General features: G+C 41.0%; 1 pseudogene across 1 annotated transcript; it reads left to right on the top strand.

Moving 5' to 3' along the window:
• Positions 1 to 18,601: 18,601 nt before the first annotated feature.
• On the top strand, positions 18,602 to 19,615 carry LOC309829107 (histone PARylation factor 1-like; annotated as a pseudogene). The gene has a single exon. The product of its transcript is annotated as a histone PARylation factor 1-like (transcript).
• Positions 19,616 to 21,927: the final 2,312 nt, after the last annotated feature.

Raw genomic sequence — 21,927 nt, 5'->3', positions numbered from 1 at the left:
CAGAAAAAAATGTGGGTAGGAATCATTATCCAGCTGGGTTGTTTCTGTGAGGCAAAAATGAAACAGTATCTATAACACGTTGTAAAATGTAAGGTCCCTATGTATGTCACTAACCGCTGTCCAGAAAATTATTTTTTCCCTTCAGTAACTTGCTTGTCCCTCTCCTCTGCTCTACCTCTCATTCCTCCTTCCAGCCCTCCTACGCCACCTCTTCCTCCTTCCTCCCCTTCCTTCCCATTCTCCACCCCCCACCCCCGCTCTTTCCTCCTCCCTCCTCCTCCCTCTCCCTCTCCTGGGCTCTAGTCCCTTCCCCCACGTCTCCTTCTGCCCCCTCCGCCACCTCTGACTTCTGATAATTATCTTTAGGCTTTTCCGCCTCCTGGTGGCCAATATGCATCAGTGCATGTGCTACTTGCCTGGGAAACAGTCTCCGTCTCTCTCAGTATGAAAGGAGTGGGTAATAAACAGGCAAGCCAAGGGCTGTGCTGTGCAGAATCCCAAAAGCTGAAAGACGTGGTGTTTTCCCGCAAGAACATTATAAAAGATTTAGAAGGTCCCATGAATAGATTAGGATTCTGTAGGCCACAAATTCAGGAGTTAATTCTGTATGCTTATTTAATATACAATATAAACTGAGGTATATCTCAGTCCCCAGCCCTTTTCTGCTTAGTGGCAGGACCTTAGCCAAATCGGGCTACATCTAAGTCAGTGGGCTTTGTCTTAGTCCAGGACTTTATCAACTAACTTGGGGACTCCACGTTTTTTCGGAATTTTATGTCAGTTTGCGCATGAAGAGAAGAGCTCTTTGTCCAGGTACCCGGAAGAGTTGCTGGCTGTCAACTGATATCTGCCCACTAGGAGATCTGCCGCTACATCCTTGTGCGCTGGTTTCTCAGCGTGGAACCCCGCAAACCCCGCGTCTTTCCTCTACATCCTGGCGAGGTGTCCGGGGGGACTGTGCGCCTCTCAGCCACATGCACACCGAGCGGGACCCGGAAACCTGCTTCAGTGGAGCTTCCGTTCCACGCTGTGGTTCTGCCTCAGCTCCTCCGGAAGCCGGGTCCACTGGGTTCCTGCATCTTTTTTTCTAAAGTAATCTTGATTTTTTTTTTTTACTGTGATCCACAGTAAGAAATACATTTTATATTGTAACTCAAGACAGCATCCATATTTATATAGATACCATTTGCTCTTATATCTTTTTGTTCTATTTGATATTTTTAAAATGTTGGTCGCTACTCAATGTATTGATTTTACAATCCATTAATGAACCAGGACCTGCAGGTTGAAAAGAGGTTGAAAAGCACTGTCCTGTGATTATTGTCTGTGGCATAAACTTTATGCCTCAAGTCCTGCAGGGCTCTGCTTTGTTACCCAAAAGACAGGATTTTGAGGCTCGAAAGTTTACTTTCAAATTACAGTTTTTGACATGGATATTTTAAAATGATTTTGAAAGTAAAGATGCGCTTATGTCTCATCATATTAATGCTGTAAGAACACTTTTACTCTGGCATGAGGCCGAGCAGAGTTTTCTGATGCAAAAGGATAAATACATGAGTTAACATTTCTTAATATTTTCTTGCCTACACCTTCTCCCAAATATGCCAAGGTGGCATATTGATTATTTTGCATTAAAGTTACTTGAGAAACGTTCAGTACAAGAAGAATACTCTGACTCTCCTTTTTCTCACTGAGAAAGTTTCCATGGAAAGGTATCCTCCCTATGCCGAGAGGATGGAGGACATCCTTATCTGGGGAGACAGGGAACTGGAGGCTGAGAAAGCTGTATACACAAACTTGTTACTTCTTCATTAATTTGCTACCCCAAGCAAAAAACCCTTTGTTTTGTCAAATCTTCACAAATAATTGATTATTTGTGTCTAAAAAGGAACATAAACAGCCTGCTTTGGTCACTTCTTAGGTCCTATGCCTAAGGGGCTTCCATATACACCAAATTAAATTTCTTTTTCTCCTGTTAATCTGTCTTATAACAATTTGATGGTTAGACCAGCCAAAATAAACTAGAAGGGTAAAGGAAAATTGTTCCACGCCTACACGAGGGATCTGGAATTTTTTCTGTAAAAGGCTGAATATTATATATTTTTGGCTTTTCTGGCCATGTGGTCTCTGTCATAACTACACTTGTGTTGCAGCCATAGATGAATGGACATGGCCGTGTCCCAATGAAACCTTATTTATTTATGGGCGCTAAAATTTGAATATTATATAATTTCGATGTGTCACAGCATATTCTTCTTCTTTCCATTTATATTCAACCAACTAAAAATGTAAAAACAGCTGTGAGTGATACAAAAACAGATGATGGGCTAGATTTGGCTCAAGGACTATGCTTGCCGACTCCTGCTTTAATCTAACGACTTGACAGTTGAGAACTTTCCCAAGGCCTGGTTGTAAAATTCTACAAAAAAATTGGGAAGTGATTTACTCGAAGGAAATCTGGTGAAGGAACTGACCTTAAATCATAGCTTGACTCTTTGTTAAAGTGCTTTATATTTAATACAAATCAAAATGCATAAGTGAATTATTAGCATTTCTATACCTGCGATCTACTGTGTGTTTTATATACTGGATGCTTATATCTTAAAAAGGAAAACTTTCTATTTAGTGGAATATTTGTAATTTGTTGTTCTCTATGATGTTTATGCTATAAAACTTAGGCACTTCTATAAATACATATAAAATGTAAATGTGTGTGATACTAGAGTTCTTATAAGTGTTACTGCATACTAAAAGGAATTGATCCAAAGGGCAAACTCTAATGAGAAGATTCATTTATAGGTTTATTACAAAAATTTTTTTTTGTAGATTTCATACTTTGATCATAGCTGAGGGGGTGGCGGGGTGTGTGGATACTGTGTCAAGTTGCCTGTTGTCAGGTTCATCCCCTACCCTTCTCTTGCTCTGTTCTGTACCACAAGGAACTACATTTCCCAGGCTTCCTTCCCCTCTGGCTTCTGGGTAGGCGTAGCCAATGGGAGGACTGACAAAAGATTGGAATGCGGGAGGAAGGCAGAATCCAGGGCATTTCTCCATCTCTCTGCTTCCTATAGCATTTTCTGCTGCAGCTGCATCTGTTCTCAGACTAGAGCTCCTCCCTCTGGCATCCTAGTTCCTGTTACTCATCCCTGGGTCATCCTCTGTTCTAGCCCCCGCTCTGGGCTCTAACACCACCTCTTCCCATTGTCCCTCCATCTTTAGGAGCATAACAGCTTCTTGCTGTTGATAATCTCTGCATTACCCTCCTGTGAGTCCCTATACTGACGGCCAGTTCATTTTGCTCTCTCTTACAATGTCTCTTAAATATGGCCCAGACCATCTGCTCCTTGAAGGTTGGGAAGGCAATCTCCGATATGAAATCATAACTCAAAAGACAGACGCCTAAGGACTCTTAAGTGTAAACTTTAATTTTCTCTCCTGAAAAGTCAGGTTACTGACACTGTTAAAGTCCGCTGACCAAAGACCTCCAGGAATACACTCGTAGTCAAAGTTAGGTTTGGGGAGAGAGCACACTGGAGGAATCTTGGGGCATCTAGCTAAAAGGGAGTTGGGAGAAGCTTATTATTCTGAGGAGGGTGTGAGGAAATCAGACATCAGTTATGGATTGGGTGTTGTCAGGAAGCAGGGCAATTCAGTGAGTAGGTATTTCAGTAATCTTTATGTAGGAGGAAGGAGGATTAAAGTGGGGCTGGAGCTGTTACTGGTCAGAAAGCACAGTCACTTAAGCTGGAAAGGGGGTTACTTATCTCTGTGATTGCAGAGTATTCTTATCTCTTTCCTGTTCCAGACATAGTTATGGAGGGACCTTGTCTCCACCTTGTTCTATCACAGGTAACAGAGTGGCCTTTTCTGATTATTGTTGATACTGTAAAACATTGTGTTCAAGTGTCCTGGCATTTAGCTTCCAGCTCCTGGAATTTTTTTTTTTTTAATAGTTGTGACGCCAACCTCACAGACATATTGAGAAGATTGAATATAATTATATAACACCATATGAAAATTCAGAGAAATGTTTTCGGGCACATAGTAAGTGCTTAAAATAAATATTAGCTTCTTCTTATTGTCGTTATTGCTAAGCAGTGATAGACTAGACCCTGGGGCCAGCTTGTACTGGTTTGCAGGAGCCAACTGTACACATCTCTACCTAGCTCAACATTCAATGATTTCAGTGACTTCACAGCTGTAGCTTGAGTCAGCTATGGTAGGAGAATCTATACCAGAACAGTGTTTTCCCCTGGAGAGCTGGTTATTAAACATATCAACATACCACTGCCTGGGATGACCAGGAGCCTCAATAGCCCAGTGAGAAATGAATGTGGAAATGGAAGGGCACTTAAGAAAAGTATTTGTTTTGATTGGAGTCAGAAGAAATTGGGAAGTCAGTCTAAAGTAAAGTCATACCTAATATGAAGTCCACATTATTATGAGAATTTTAGGGCAGTATAACATTTGCAGAGCACCACTAGCCATTTCTACATTTCTTTTTTTTTAATGTGTACAAAGCTTTATTTTTTCTTGATCAATATATTTTTATTGAAGTATAGTTGATTTACAATGTGTTAGTTTCTGCTGTATAGCAAAGTGATTGTTATACACACACACACACACACACACACACATATATATATATATACATTCTTTTTTAAAAATATTCTTTCCCATTATGGTTTATCATAGGCTATGGAATATAGTTCTCTGTGCTATTCAGTAAGACCTTGCTGTTTATGCATTCTATATATAAAAGCTTACATCTGCTGACCTCAACCTCCCACTCCATCCCTCTCCCAACCCCCTCTCCCTTGGCAACCACCAGTCTGTTCTCTATGTCTGTGATTCTGTTTTTGTTTCATAGTTAGGTTCATTTGTGTCATATTTTAGATTCCACATATAAGTGATATCATACGGTATTTGTCTTTCTCTTTCTGACTTACTTCACTTAGTATGATAATCTCTAGTTGCACGTTTCTATATTTCTGCCCAGCTTGGATTTATAAGGTGAGGAAGTGAAGTGCAGGAAGAATCCTAAATTAGTTTACAAAATAATTATACATTATTAACGAGGTAATAATTTTTAGAATTTTGGAGAAATTTGTGTATTTTCTGCCATATGTGTAGCATGTGTGTGCCAATGACTCCCATTACTTTATCACTTGGTGTATTATGAGAAAGATGTAATTCTGATATTTAGAGTTAAGCACTAAAATGTGGGACATTAATAAGCAAGCAATAGTAAAACAGTATTGTATTAGTGATACCAGCTGCTTTATAGCACCCATAAAAAAACCATAGAAAAACCCCCATAAATCTCAGTTTTTCACCTCAATAAATGTTTTTCTCTCAGGCAACATCTAGTGCAGATTGTCTGGCTGGTCTTCACATGGTCGCTGAGAGACTACTGTGTGACTTTGGAGTCTAGGACCATGGAGTCCTCTGCGTTTGACAGATAGAAGCAAAGGGACATAGAGAGGAACCCTCCAAGGAGAGGCTTTCCTGGGTCAAGCTTCAAAGTTTCAAACTGGCCGGTTACAATTCTTTCCACATTCCATTGTCCAGATCTCAGCCACATGGCCAAAACTAATTGCAAGGGAGGCTAGGAAATGGAGTTTAGACTGAATGTTTGGGTCCCCCCCCCCAAATTCATAGGTGATTCAGTGGAACCCTCATGAACGGGATTAGTGTTGTTATAAAAGAGACCCCAGAGGACTCCCTGGCCCCTGCCACCACGTGAGGAACAGCCATACTGAACTGCTAATGCCTTGATCTTGGACTTCCCAGCCTCCAGAACTGTGAGAAAGAAATGTTTTTTTTTGTTTAAGCCACCTAGTCTATGATATTTTGTGATAGCACCCCAAACAGACCAAGACAATTGTATTTCCAAGAAAAGGAAACAGACTTTGATAACTACTCTAGCAGCCTCTGCTGCAATAACTTACCACGTGTTCTGTGTCACAGGGGATCCACAACCAAAATGAGGGACATATATCAAGTCTGAGAGTCTGATTTCTTAGAGAGGCCACCATCCCTCTGGGTCAACTTCCTGGTGTTTGTTCTTAGCAGGGAGTGGTAGCCATGCTATGGTGAGGTGGCTGTGGTAGCCAAAGAGGATATGTTATGTGGAGGGCAAGCTGACCTCTCAGACGGGCCCCCAAAGAGGCTGTGACTTAGCTTTTAGTTTAGTTATTTTCAATAGGTAATCAATAAATATAGAAGTAAAATATATGGTATACTAGATGCTGATATATAGTATGCAGCATCTAGCCTAGGAAAAGCAAGGAAAAGAGATAAGGAGAATCAGAGGCACACAATTTTGAGACTACTGGACAGGATATTCTGAAAAATGATCCACTACTGTAAAACAGACGCACCTCCTCTGAAAATTAAAATTTCCAGCTCTTAATCTTGAAAAATGGGTCCAGAGCTCAGGATTCCTTTTTCAGAATATCTTTTATCTAAGAGTTCAAAGCGACCTCTCCCTTATTTACATCTCGGGAAAAAAATCTCATTGAGATTCGAAACCCGCCTGCAGTTTCCCAGACAGGCGCTTTAATCAGTCAAACCCTGGTGACGGGATCACTTGCTCCCTCCGGCAAAAAAGATTTCCTGCTCTTCTTAGGGGCAGTTTCAGATCCAGTGATCAGATTAGAAAGAACTCTCGCAGTATGAAATCGATCATTTCAACTAAGGACAAGAGCGGGTGTAAGGATACGCCGCTGTCGCGCAGATGGGATTCGGCACAATTAAACTTCACTTACTTGGTACAGATGATTAATTTCATAGATCAGGTTGACAGGTAAAGGAAAAGGGGGGCTCCCGCAGGACCTCGTGGCGCAACGGTAGCGCGTCTGACTCCAGATCAGAAGGTTGCGTGTTCAAATCACGTCGGGGTCAACTGTTTTAGTGTCTGTGGGGTGTACTGGTCTATGAAGTGAAACGTAGAGAACGACAAAAATTCCTTCCCTGCTTTCTCCAAAGTTGGATACCCTTAAGACACCTTTAGAAAGTAAATAAATACGTAGGTGTACACTACTGTTACGTGCTTTGGGGGTTTTTCTCTGGGCCCATAAAGACATTTTTATTCTTTTGTTGCAAAAGACATTTTTCTTTCATTGCAAACGTTCTGAATTTCACTCTTCACTAACTCCCAGCCTTCTCTCCACGCTCACTTCTGTGCTCCCCGACCCATCTCCTGACCCACGTCTCTCTCCAACCGTCAGAAGCTTAGCAGATCTTCTCAGACAACTAGTCACATTCGAGGGGGTGACCTCAGCTCACCTGCTTCACACCTGGGTCAGCTTTTCCTTGCTAGAGAGCTTACATAGCAGGCAGATTCGTGGCTCTCTGCGATTCCCCTGCTCCTGCAAACCATGGAAAGAGTCAGTTCATTTCCGCTTGCAGAAAACCTGAACGTAGTTTTTTGTTTGGTTTGTTTTCTTTTGCCAAATTGAGACTAGAGGAAATGAACCATTACATCAGAGAAAGTTAATCCTCTGGGCTAGAAGTTCCCTGAACCCCCTAAAACTCTATGTTAAAAAAAAATGTACAGGAATGTGCATTTTTTCTTACCTGGGACTCGAGAACCCTCCAACAGATTATGAACGGTCACATGACAGCATGGAAGAAAGGGAAAGCACAATTATTTCATCAGAGCCTATTATTTTGTATAACTTAGAATGACTTTAAAACATGACATATGGAATATCAGCAGATATTTTGTTATAGATGTAATGTACACATTCACATAGCACCTAGTAACAGACATTACATCTAAGCATGCCTTTGTGCATGGGGAAGAGTATCCAAAGTAATCTTTATCCATTTCTTATTAGCCCTATTCTTAGTAGTTAGTTCAGGGCCTTGGCCATCACATCACACAAGACAGATTCCTGGTATGGGGGAAGAGAAAGAGAGACAGAAACAGAGAGAGAGACAGAGCGAGAACACATTTAATTCTGCAGGTTGGGAAAAAAAAAAGTCTGAAAAAAGCTGAATACTAACTATGTGAGGGGGTGTGTGTGTGTGTGTGTGTGTGTGTGTGTGTGTGTGTGTGCGCGCGCGCGCGCGTGCGCGCGTCTGTGTGCGGCTGTGTTTGTTTACCGCAGAGTGGCGCAGCGGGAGCGTGCTGGGCCCATAACCTAGAGGTCAATGGATCGAAACCATCCTCTGCTAAAGGCGGTTACTTTTCCTCCTGAAGAGACCTTTGGGAGAAGAGAGTTTATTAAGAAAATTTGCCTTCTGTACATCCTCTTTGGTGAGGTGTCTGTTGAGATCTTTGGCCCATTTTTTAAGCATATGAAAAGCATATATCTTGAGAAGAATACAAATTAATACAACAATGAGATACCACTACACATCTATTAGAAGAGCCAAAATCCAGGACACTGAACACCAAATGCTGGTGAGAGGAGGAACAACAGGAACTCTCATTCTTTGCTGGTGGGAATGCAAAATGTTAGAGCCACTGTGGAAGATGGTTTGGCAGTTCATACCATCCAGCAATTGCCCTCCTTGTTAGATTGCCCAAAGGAGTTGAAACTTACGTCCACACAAAAACCTGCACACAGATGTTTATAACAGCTTTATTCATAATTGCAAAAACTTGGAAGCAACCAAGATGCCTTTCAGTAGGTGAATGGATAGATAAACTGTGGTACGTGCAGACAATGGAATATTATTCAGCATTAAAAAGAAATGAGCTACCAAGCCATGAGAAACATGGAGGAAACTTAAATGCATATTACTAAGTGAAACAAGCCTATCTGAAAGGCTACATACTGTATCATTCCAATATATGACATTCTGGAAAAGGCAAAACTATAGAAACAGTAAAATGATCATTGGTTGCTAGGGGTTGGTGAGGGGAAGAAGGATGAATAGGCAAAGCACAGAGGATTTTTCAGGCAGTGAAAATCCTCTGCGTGATACTGTAACGCTGGGTACATGTCATTCTACATTTGTTCAGACCCATAGAATGTACAACATTGAGGGCAAACAATAATGAAAACTGTGGACTTTGGTCCATAGTAGATTCATCGATTGTAGCAAATGTACCTGCTCTGTTGATAATGGAGGAGGATATGCATGTGTGAAGGTGTGTGTGCTTTCCTCTCAATTTTGCTGTGAACCAGTAACTGATCTAAAAAACTAAATCTTAAAAAAAGAGAGAAGAAAAAATTGCTATCTAGAAGTCTTCTCTTTGTGAGACTTCCAATCTTAACTCTCAAAAGAATGATGCATTTGAAAGGTCTCTTTTAATTTCCCTCACACATCTAATGTAAGGATTCATCAGCTTCGAAAACAATCAGTTTAGGGATGTGATTTAAAGAAAATGCGTGTATGTAAAAGAAGAGTAGCGAACTATAGCTGAAGTCTGTTTATTAACATTTTTGTCATTTTGTATAAAGTGATATTATAAAATAAATACATTTTTAAATTAAAAAAAATTAACGCAGAGGCCTGGGAAAGATGGGAATTTGTGGAACTTCGAAGAGTTACAAAAGTGACGAGCCAGCCAGGAGTCGAACCTGGAATCTTCTGATCCGTAGTCAGACGCGTTATCCATTGCGCCACTGGCCCACCCGCGGCCATCGGTAGCTTACACTTTTAGAAAAAGGAAGTAGCGGCATTACTGTTGCTCTAAATATGAATGTGTGAAATCTTTCCTTTCAGCTTGCGAACCTCAAAACCTCAGAACTGAACTAAAAGAAAGTCTTACTGGTTCTTCTTTCTCACTCATGCAGTAGGATTCCTTCGTGGTCTATGCGAACTCTGTTTTGATGTAGCTTGTAAAAGGTCTGAGAGAATGTTTAATATTTTAAAAAGTAACTTGAAGGTCAGTCCTACCAGGCAGGTAGGATACACAGACCTTGAACGTTGTAAAGAAGACAAAGCGTAGTCGGCAGGATTCGAACCTGCGCGGGGAGACCCCAATGGATTTCTAGTCCATCGCCTTAACCACTCGGCCACGACTACACACACGATCATATTCATTCTTCTTCATGTTATTATGTATCATTTATTCTAAGCTACTTCAGTATTTAGTAATTAAAAAGGGCAAAACAGAGGAGGCTAAGTTCTATTAATAGTTGATGGAACCGAAGAGGATTCAACCAACTTCAATTCCAGCATGTGGTAAACTGAGAATGCTCTTTGGTCTTTTCTAGAAAGCAAATCACCATATATTGCAATACTTCAAAAATCCCTATTTTTGAAGATTTATCTCAGGAGATTTATCCTCAATAAATAATCCGACAAAGCTGCTCCTTACAGGTACCCTATGTCTTCAGACATTTAGTCTAGTGCCTGGAATATAGTAAGGGCTCAACAAATGTCAGCAGCTATTGTAACCCTCATTTTAAAATTCAAGAATGAGGATCTATCAAAATGTTCTACAGGGAACCCCATCTTCTGTCTCTCTGTAAAGCTAAAAATATTTTAAAGCAGTAGATAGAATATTTTTGAATAAAATAGGAAATTAGAAAATATTTCTGAGAATCAGATCCACTTCATTGCAGGGGGCCTTTTCTCACAAGAGGAAAAACAACTTTATCTGATACTCTATGGATAATGTTTAAAAATATTTGCAAAGACCACCTCCAAAGCAAGAACATAACTCCAGGATCTCCACTTTTCTGAAACTACACAACCATTATCACAATCTTATCTGTATGTGTATGCATGTGGTTGTATTAATGTGCGAGTAGAAGATTTTGTTTTTCATCAACAGCTTCATTCCATGAACAGAAGAAGGACAGGGCATGATGGATAAACCACAGCTTATGTGTGATGGATTGAAAATTATCTCCAGCCCAGACCTCTCTTCTGGGCTCCAGAATTGGACACAATTGTCCTAGTTATTTCTTTTTGCATGTCAATAGGCATCTCAAAAGCAATACATCCCCAAACGAATGCTCTATCCTTTCCCCCAAAACTTGAAACTCCTCCAACAACCCAAATTTTTGACAGGAGTACCCAGGTACCAAACCCAAAGACTCAGAATTCCCCTTATCCGTCCTCTCTCTGATTTTCTCTCCACAGCCCACAGGTTACCAGGTCTCTGGTTCAACCTCCTAATTTTTTCTCAGATCTGGTTCTTCCTCCCAACCGTCAGACCCACTTTCTTAGATAGGGTTCTAACAGTTTCTCATAGGAGTTACTGCAACGACTTCTTGGAAGTCTTTTGGCCTCCGGTCCCTTGTCCCTGAACAGATTCATTCATTTCTTCATTGTTTCAAAATTTTTATTCTGGGCACAATCGCATGCCAGACACTTGGCTAGGTGCTGCTCACTCAGTGGAGAGCAAGAAAAGTGTGGCCACTCTTCTGAGGGATTTCTAGAATAAACAATTACAGAAGTAAACACTTACCATTGAGTATGACAAGTGAGAGGTCCACTGTGCCGTAGTAGCCCACAGGAAGAGTGAAGATCCCAGTCATGAATGTCTTAGGTGGCTGCCTGGAGAGAGTCACTCATTAGACTCCAAGTTTCACACAGAAATATTCCTGTTATACCTTTATTACTTCTGAATGGGCAAATGGACACTCAGTAAATATATGTGGAATGAATCATATTTAAACTCAGATCTGAAGGATGTGTGGGAGTGAGCCAGATTGGAGAAGGGAGCGGTGGTCTAGACTTAAACCTCATAGAATAGGGGAGAAATGGAAGAAAGTGCTGCCTGGCTGGAATGTTGCTTTTTGGAGGCGTACAGAGAGGGGCAGCAACGAGAGATAACACGAGAGACGTAGTTTAGGGCAGATTACGTAGGTAGGGCTATGTCAGCACTAACTGCTGTGTTCATCTGAGAACGCAAATCAGATTGGGTCCCTTCCCTCCTTTAAAGTCTTTAAAATTACTCTGTAGCCGGCGGGGAAGATAACAGATGGCATAGGAGGCCCTCGTCACGGGCATCTATCTAACCTTCTCAGCTCTCTTTCTGGCCACTCTGTCAAGGGAGCCTGGACTCCTGAAGCATAAAGGATCTGCCCTTCCTCACAGGGTGCTGGTTTCTTGCTGCTGATCCTCTGTTTTGTCTCCTAGGAGCCGAGCATTTCTTTAAACAGGACAGCTTCTGTCAAGCTTTTTTTTTAAAAATTAAACTTTTATTATAAAAATTTTCAAACATTTAAAAAAATTGAAAGAATAGGGAATTCTGTGTATAGCCACCACCCAGATTCAATAATTGTTAACATTTTGCCCTCTTAGTCTTATCTGCCTTTTTCTGTTGAATCATACGAAATTCATTTGAAGACATCATACCCTATACACATAAACATGTATCATCTAAACATGTCTCATATAACCACAATACCATTATCATAAATAAAAAAATCTAGCAATTCTTTATAAAAACATCTCATACCCTGTCCTTATTTCAATTTCTTTAATATGTCTTTTGGAGCCAGTTTCTCTTACCCGGATCCCACCAAAGTTCATTCACTGTTTTGGGTTGTAATGCTTCCTTAGTTCCCTTTAGTTTAGAACAGGCTTCCAGCTTTCTGTTGATGTTGTTATTGTTTTGACATTGACTTTTTAAAAAGTCCAAGCCTCTTCCAGAATGTCCCACATTCTGAATTTGTCTCACTGACTCCTCATGGCAACTTTTAGTTTATTCCTCTAAACTAGAAGTTAAGTCTAAATGATTGGTTAGAACCCTTTGATGGCTTACATTAGATTCAGGTTAAAAATTGTGGGCTTGACACTGTGCACTTTATAAAGTACTTCACATCAGGAGGCACTTGTCAGGACACCCCACGAATGGTGAAGCTAAAGTAGTGCCCCCAGGGCTCTTTCTTTTTCTCTTTGCAACTAGCAAATAATCTTGGGGTGATACCTGACTACACACATATTGTTTCCCAATAACCTATTCCTAAGGGTTTTAAGATCATTAATGCTCTGTTCCTGGGTCTATTATTTCTCTAAGGATTACAGATGGTGAACCTTCTACCATTTTGCTGCATTTGTTAGAAGGCAGTTTGGCAAATTGGTTGCCGTTTTTCTTGCCTTTCCCTGCAGCCCCGACTTCCCTCGGGGTTCTACGGCAGCTTCACATTTCCCCTGTTGTAACAGGCTTAGAACGCAGGTAGTACAAACTTCTACGTATAAAGCAAATAAGCTACAAAGGTATGTTGTACAGCACAGGTAACATAGTCAACATTTTATACTTTAAATGGAGTATAACCTATAAAATTTTTTAATCACTATGTTGTACACCTGAAACTAATATAATATTGTAAATCAACTATATCTCAACAACAAAAATATGTACATTCAAAAAATAAAGTAAGCTGATGGACTAAGTGTCCAATGGAGAAATCTCGTTGTAAAGATAACTAAATCAACCCCATCTCCGAGGAAGCAAACTGCACCTGCAAAAAAAAAAAAAAAAAAAAAAAGAAAAAAAAAAAGAAAAAAAAAGAGAAAAAAGAAAAAGAAAAAAAAAGAACGCAGGTAGTTGGCGCTAAATCATGAAAGGCTGTGTCTGAGGTATTTGCACCATCGTCGAGTGGGCTGGAAGAACCTGAGAGACGTTATGCAGCTATAAGGTCCAGAATGGTTTTCACACTCGAGTGTGTATAGGACTCAGTTTTGGGTAGTTGGTTAAAACACAGATTCCTGAGCCCCCCTCCCCAAATTCTAATTTTGTAGTTCAAGCGTAGTGCTGAGACGGAACTGGGACTGGCTGGGAAACCTTGCATTTCTAAGAAGCTCCCGGATGTTGCCACTGGTCCGCAGACCAAATTTTGCTGAGAGCAGACCGGGAGAACCGAGAACCGACTGTTTGGTGGATACTGTGGAGACAGAGATAAGCAGACACTGGACGGGTAAAAAGAAACAAAAACAAAGGAAAGGGTGTGGAGCGGAGGTACATGGAGTATAAAACTATCAAGATTTCTGATTACCGACTTTAAGAAAATTGTGTTATTAAGAATGATCACCACGCATGTCCTCAGGTATAACTGAGAAAATTGTTTTATTAAGAATTATAACCATGCAGGAGATTTCTGATTACCGGCTTTAACTAAGAAAAACGTTTTATTTAGAATGACCACCATGCATGTCCTCAGGTAGTTTCTGAGTAGCAATAGGTTAACCCCATAGCAACCACGAAGGGATTCGAACCCTCAATTTTCTGATCCGAAGTCAGACGCCTTATCCATTAGGCCACGTGGTCTTGCCACAGAAATAGTGCTCTGGGTAATTTGTTCAAAGAAAATAATCTCAACTATAATTGTAACACTGAAATTACTATCGCAAACGAAATTATTTCCAACGCCTCAAAAATCTTACAGTCTAGCTGGGGAAACAAATTGAACCTAACGGTCAAAAGTACGGCAAAGTTACAACCGACGTAACTACCAAGAAGTTGTAACTAATAATAACAAATAATAGAGTGCTTTATTAGTGCTTTATCTTCTTTCAGTTCCTCAGTTTACCTTTTGATGGAAATCAGGGAGAAAGGCCACAGCAGGGAAGGAGCGCTTGAGCTGAGAGATGAAGGAGAGGAAAAGATAGAGCCGGATTGCTTTATATACTCAGGGAACCACCGCTGCTTTGCGGTGCTTTCAGGTAAAGATTGTGGATGAAAGGCAAGAATTCACTTCTGTGCACTCCAGAAATCCCACTCAAAACAACTCTAAAACATAAATTCAAATTGAACCAAAAGTTCGGGAGAGGAGATAATAGCAACAAAATTATGTAATCTGGAGAGCCGATTGAAGTGTGATAGCTGACTTGTCAGACCCGAGAAAGCTGAATCCTAAAGAGGTCGTGTAGGAAAAGCGAAGAGGCTATGAGATTTACACCACAGAACCTCCATCCTCACACTCCATGCCAGGCTCAGGAACTGTCAGCAGTAGCTTCACCTGGGAACTGCCCGTTAGGAGCTGAATTGTGTCCTCGTGTCTCCCCCCCTACCCCAAATATGTCGAAGTTCTAACTCCCAGTACCTCAGAGTGTGACTTTGTTTGGAGATAGGGCTTTTAAAAAGGTAATTAAAGTAAAATGAGGTCATATGGGTGGACCCTGATACTATGACTGGTGTCCTTATCAAAAAAAGAACAGGACACAGACACACAGAGAAAGACCACGTGAAGATGCAGGGAGAAGACCGCCATCTACAAACCTGTTGACAGGGTTGTTCTCGGACTTCTAGCCTCCAGAACTGTGAGAAAATAAACTTGTTGCTTAAGCCACTCAATCTGGGGTCCTTTGCTAGGGCAGCAAACTAATACCACATTGCCCCTCCACCATCCTGGAAGAAGACTGAAAGTTAATCTTTTTTTTTTTTTGGAGTGAGCAAAGTTTCGGGTGGCTAGGCTGGGGCAGTATTCTCAAACTTTTCCCTGCATCACAATCAGGGAGGACTTGTTAAAACACAGAGTGCTGGGGTCTGCCTCCAGAGTTTCCGATTCTGTAGGCCTGGGGTTTGGCCGAGGACTTGTATTGCTAACAAGTTCCCGACTGATGCACGTTTTAAGAATCACTGGCTGGAGGAAGATCTATGAGCACAGGGCTGGCAGAAAATGGCAAGAACTCAGTAAATATTAGCAATTTGCTTCGAGTTGTTGTGAAATGAATGGCACGTGTACACTGTAGAGACCCGAAGGCCCACGAAATCCCACTGAGAAGTGAGGGTTTCGGGAAGACATGCCATCTACGCTAGGCTTTGAGGATAAAGCAGCTTTTCACCAGGTTGAGAATGAGGTCAGGCGAGCGCTGAGAAAAGAGGGGAGGGGGAGTGGGGGGCGAGGCCTGACACCGCAGGGCAGGGCAAGGCTAGTAGTCTTTTTCAGAAGAGGAGAAGTCTAGTGAATTTATAGGAAAAGTGGTAGTTCGAACATCGTGGCAATTCTTACTCCTGTTTCATTGCGGATCTAAACTCAGTACGTACACAGTTTTTCTCAAAACAGGAAAATTCCGACAAGTGGAAAGATCGAACGCGAGAAACCACTGAGTTTCCCCTACATGGAGCACTTGGGCTTTTTGGATTAATATTTAATCTGGTTAATCCCTTATCTTTTTCCACCAAGCATTAGCGAAGCTATGAATAGTGGCGAGAAAAATGATCAAATCGACCAATAAAAAGGAATAAACCTTTAGAGCCTGGGGCGAGGAGAAAGTATTTTTTAAATTCTAATGTAGGAGAAAGGCTACTTATTTCTGTGACCTCGTGGCGCAACGGTAGCGCATCTGACTCCAGATCAGAAGGTTGCGTGTTCAAATCACGTCGGGGTCAGGATCTTGGGTTGTCTTTTGGGTAGGGGGAGAAATGAAGAGCATGCGGCTTCTTTCCTCTTGGGCATGTGTAGTCGGCCTTGAGACCAGTTAAGGCTTCTAAGCCCAAAATGAGATAAAGAAGACAGAGTAGCTGCTCTAACAGAGTTTCAGTGGCATACGTTTGCCCTTAACTTGCCATTGGAATTCTAGAACGAGGACGAATTCCCCTAACGGGCAACTTTCTTTAACCGAGAGATTTAATTTAAACACTCTCCTTTTTGGCACCAGAGAATGCATAGTCTTCTGGTTTCCCTATCTTCTATGATTGTTTCTTTCCGCGTCTTTAACTGCTGAGGACCACTAAGGCCCTAAAATGTTGGCGTTTTCCCAGGCTCACCCTCGGCGCTCTTTTGCCTCCTGACTGTTCCTTTGCCTATCTGCCTACAACAAGTCGTGCGTTTTTCTCAGATTCATTGCCCGCCACTACCCCGCTGAGCCTGGAACCTGGAACCATCCTGGACACTTCTTCTTCTCCTCCTCCTCCTCCTCCCTCCCCCTCCCTCCTCCTCCCCCCACCCCGCCCCTCCTTTTCCCAATCCGATCAGGGAGTTGGGAGTTTTACCTCCTAAAATGTTATATCCCATGTATCCTCTTCTCTTTGTTACCACATGGCCTCCTTCCTTCCATCATACGTCTTGCCCGGGTATTGACATGAACCTCTTTAGTCTTCTTCCCAGACCTCCTCTTTCTCAGTTTGATCAGTGTCCTTATTATGCTTTTTTTAAAAAATGCAAATCTTATCCTGACATTTCCCAGCTTAAAACAAAATAATAAGCAACCGTTCTGATTAACCCTGTCACAGAGGTCTTCTTTCAGTTCCTCAAATGGTGTTGCTCCGTCCCAGGGCAGGGCCTCACTTTCTTTTCCTCTGATAGTGTTAAAGAGAAATTGCACTGAACACTTGTTAAAAAGGATCTGACAGATTTGTATTCAAGCTAGGATAGTAAGAGACTCCAGTACACAACTGAACTCAGCTCTGAATAATAGCAAGGATAGCTGGGGATTTATAGCAAGTGGGCAGGGTGAGGGGGGTTAGAGGATGGAAAATTACAAACAGGAGCTTGATTAGTTATCAAGGGTAGAGGGACTCTCAATAAACTGGCTTAGCAGGATTCTTGCTAAAATTGGACTCAGTAGGCCAAGGTTAAGGCCTAGCAGAGAGGAGGGCTCAGAGGAGCCTGAGTAAAGTTTGGTCAAAGAGGCAGTCCTTGTCAATGGTATGTCATAAGCCCTCCTTCTTATTGCTAAGTTGGCCTCTGGAGAGCCTCAGGGCCAGGATCAAGGCGATCTGAACTGTGGTTATGAGTATTTCAGTCTTGAAAAGTTATAAACTCCCTTCTATATTAATAAATTGTATTCTGATTTGTAACATCAGGATCCTGTGAGTCTTACTAGTGAGAATCAGTTTCTAGGGCCTAATTCCCTTCAGGTGGTAATTTCACTGAGTTTGCTCTACCAGTAAATCTGAGGGCCACACCTTGTAACAGGTGGTCACAAGGTAGTAATCAGGTCTGGATGACTGATTTTCCTAAATGACATTTTTACTCTGTCTCACACATGGATTTCCCAATTTTAGATTTTCTATATGCTCTTCTCTTTTCACTAGATTTATCTTGAGCCAAGCATTTGAGTCTCATTCTCCACCTCAATCCCCAGCATATCATCTAGTTAGAGTATCTGACATACTTATATATTATAACCATATTTATTGACTCCAATATTTATTTGATAAGGGCATGTTATATTCTCATCTGTTTCGATGTAGAAGCCAACATATCATTTCCATAAAATGTCAAACCAAACCTTCATTAAAAAATTCAGAATACTAGGAAGTAGGTTTTAACACCCAGTAGAAGGGGACTCTTGCTCAGAAAGATAAAAATTGCACCTAACTTTGTTTATTCCAAGAACTCTGTTGTTTATTCCAGGAATCTCTTGAAAGATCCATCAGCTTCTTAATAGAAGGGATCAGATGACAGTTTACCAGACTACCTGCAGTACTCTTTCAGCCCTTGCTTTGCTTTCAAACATGTTCACTCCTTCAAGACATGGCGACTAATTTTCCTCGCTTGTGTGTGGACTGGACTTGGTGACTTGCTTTGAGTGAATAGAATAATGTGGAGGTTGGCATTGTCATACTAAGTACTAAGAGGTTGCAGCTTCTTCAAGTTTCTGTCTTGGACCACTTGATCTGATGGAAGCCAGCTGCCCTGTCAGGAGGATACTCCCATGGAGAGGCCCATGTGGTGAAGAACTGAAGTTTCAATTCAATAGCCAAGTGACTGAGTTTAGCAGAGAATTCTCCAGAATGGTTGGCAGCAGCAGGAAGCACAGGCAGGTTGGGGAGGGGCAACAGTGTGAAAAAGCAGTTGGTGTGAAGATGAGTAAATAAAGCTTATATCTCTGGTGATCTTTAAAAAGAACTAGAAAAGCATTATATGCTTTCTCTGCTTCATGATTGCTATCACTTCTGGAAGTTCTATGAAGAACTTGGTCCTGAAAAACCAGCTGCTTCACTGTCCGCAAGCCTTGTATTCAATTACTGGGTCCTTATGATGTCCTTGCTAAAAAACATAAAATGAAGAAAAAATCAGCAAGGCTGAATTTTAACCGTAAGTGGGAATAGTACTATAATACTCCTGAGTACCACACAATTTATTGGAGATAATAAAACTCAGTCCCACAGGAGGTAATTCAAGAATTCTGATGAACCTCCTGTATATGTGGGCACAAATGAAGCAAAGAAAAATTACATAATTGTTCAAAATGAAGATAAAGTGTTTGTTGCAGTCAATTATTTTTGATGAAAAGGCTTAAAGAAGTAACAGATAAAAAGAAAACTAGTGTCTTGAAAAACACAGATGAAAAGCTCACAGAAGCAGCCAGAGAGATAAGAAACCAGGGAGATAAGAAAGTTGTGACAAAGACCATTCCTGGTGCTGGCTTGATTGACCCAGTAAATAAAAATGATGTTGGGTACAGAGAGCTCCCTGAAACAGATGCCAACCTCAAGAGAATTTCCAAGACAACTGTCGAGGCAGCAAGTGATGAAGAGAGAGAAAAATTTTTTGCCCCCATTCAGGAAGTGATGACTTCTGTGCATTTTGCTAATGATGAATGTGATTATGGCATGGGGCTTGAGTTGGGAATGGACCTCTTTTGCTAGAGTTCACACTATTTTCATAAAGTTGCTGGCCAGCTTTTCCCTCCTGTATGTAATCTGTTGAAGAGGAATCTCTTCCCAGAAATCATTGAAGATCATCTGGCAAATAGAAGTAAAGAAAATATAGACCAACTTAAAGCATTGGTATTAAACTTGTGATTTTTATTTTGTTTTTAAGGAATACAGAGGAGTAAATTGATGGACACATTGAAGAAGAGGAAGAGGAAGAGGAAGAGGAAGAGGAAGGGGAAGGAGAAGGAGAAGGAGGAGGAGGAGGAGGAGGAGAAGGAGAAGGAGAAGGAGGAGGAGGAGGAGGAGGGGGAGGGGGAGGGGGAGGCGGAGGAGGAGGAGGAGGGGGAGGGGGAGGGGAGGGGGAGGGGAGGGGGAGGGGAGGGGAGGGGGAGGGGAGGGGGAGGAGAAGGAGAAAATTCTCTAGCCCCAAGTAAGCAGATGTCCGCAACTTCTGTCAACATCTTGTTTGCAACCTTGTAAGAGACACCCTACCTGGGTAAGCCACTCCTGAATTTAAGACCCACAGAAAATATGAGATAGTAGATTTTTATTGTTTTAAGCCACTAAGTTTTAGGGCAATGTGTTATACAGCAATAGATAATAAATACAACATTCTACCTCAAAATCATCTCCTAACTGTGTCTACCAATCCTAAAATATATCATGATCCTTATCCAGTCCTTACTACTTTGACTCACCAAAAAATCCAGATTTTGAAAATCTCACTGAATAGCTAAACTTTTTCCTCTCCCCTCTAAGACACTATTAAGACTTCTGAGATAGTGTTCTCTCTTGTCCAATAAACTTAGCTTTGTTCTTTCAGTGAGGTTTTTGGTGACATTTTGAGGCGGCAGCATTTGAGAAATGGTAAATAAAATCTGAGGAAATAGAGTGAACATTGCAAAGATTATTTTTATATCACACACAAAGAACATACTTTAGATATTTGTTTTAGAAGAGCCTACATTATGCAACCAATTCAGTACAACTAACGTGAGCACCATCTATGATCATTATACTGAAGATTTCTGTTTATAATAGAAGATACAACTTCTGACTTTCAGTGGTTCATTAAAAAGTTCCATGAAATAAAAAATCAGTAGCTAATATTTATCTGGTGGTTTTATACTATTTTTCAAGGCTTTCATAGGCATCATTTAAATTTACAATACCTTTACAGTCCTTAGAGGAATGTAAATCAACTACTGCTAGGCCTATTTACGTATGAGTAAACAAACAAATTAGGTAACTTGACCAAGTTTATTTATATCTCTCATACTGTTCAGTTATGTATTATTCTGTTGCTAGGATTTGTTGAAACCTAATTTATGGCCCAAATTCTTCCTTTAAGAGCAACATTAATAACCTCGTAATTTGCTAAAAGTCTTTCTGCAATTCTTTCCCTTCAAAGCATCCTAATCACAGCTGCCAAATAAATACTACAACTTCTTTATTCTGAAGAAGAGGTGAAGAGATAGAAACTAGAGTGAAAAACCTCCTGGCTTTCACATGCTTTATAATCCAGGCTATCAGAGTCCATTACTTTCCTAAAGCCCAAACTCAAGACTCATTTCAGTAGATTATTTTCATTGATCGTCAGTGGTTTTCTCTTGTTGGTTTTGTCTCCAAACGAACTGAAAAGTCCTGAAAAACAGAGATGATAACTCTTATTTATTTCCAGGCCCCTTTTGGCTTTTTGTTCCAAAGGGCCACAGCGACCTCGGCAACTGGTGGTCATCCTCTCCAGAGACAAGTAAGGAGAAGGAATTGGGAGAATTATATTTTTCCTTTATTATTTTCTTTGTTATACTGCTTCCGTTGACAATACCCTCCGTGCCAAACTTGTGTCTCCATAAACAGAAGGACAATAGAAGGTCTTTTTTCCAAAATGAAGTAACTTGGTGTTTCAAACTTGAATTGAGCACTTTGGCCTAGTAATTAACCGAACTTGCTTGCATCCTAAATGAGAGATTTTCAGAAAGTGTTTTCATTAAAGATATAAATTGAGGGAGGGATGGAGAAAGATATTTTTATATGTCGGGTATTTATAGGTGTTTTTCATTTTCAAAAGCCTCCAAGAGTCACATATCAGCAGTTTCAGCTTCCTTCTAGTTCACAGGTTTTCCTAGAAAATTTAGATATCGTCTTTTATTTAACTGGATTTAAGAAAATCCTAGGGAAAAGAACATACATCTTCACTCTTTTACTAACAATTTAGGGACAATATAATTATAACTATATGAGGCCAAGTAAAAAGTCGTGGACAGATAGGGCATTGGTGGTTCAGTGGTAGAATTCTCGCCTGCCACGCGGGAGGCCCGGGTTCGATTCCCGGCCAATGCAACTCTCCTTTTCCCTCGGCTGCGGAGTAAAATATTTTCACTGAAAAACAACAAACATTTTAAGATAATTACGCTTCTGGTATCCGAGTGTGACTGAGAGAAGCAAAAGTTAATCCT

This window comes from Grampus griseus, assembly GCF_964374135.1.
Source record: "Grampus griseus genome assembly, chromosome: 10".
NCBI classification, from domain to species: domain Eukaryota; kingdom Metazoa; phylum Chordata; class Mammalia; order Artiodactyla; family Delphinidae; genus Grampus; species Grampus griseus.
The sequence above is the reverse complement of the archived record's forward strand: the minus strand, read 5'-3'. Positions and strand labels throughout refer to the sequence as shown.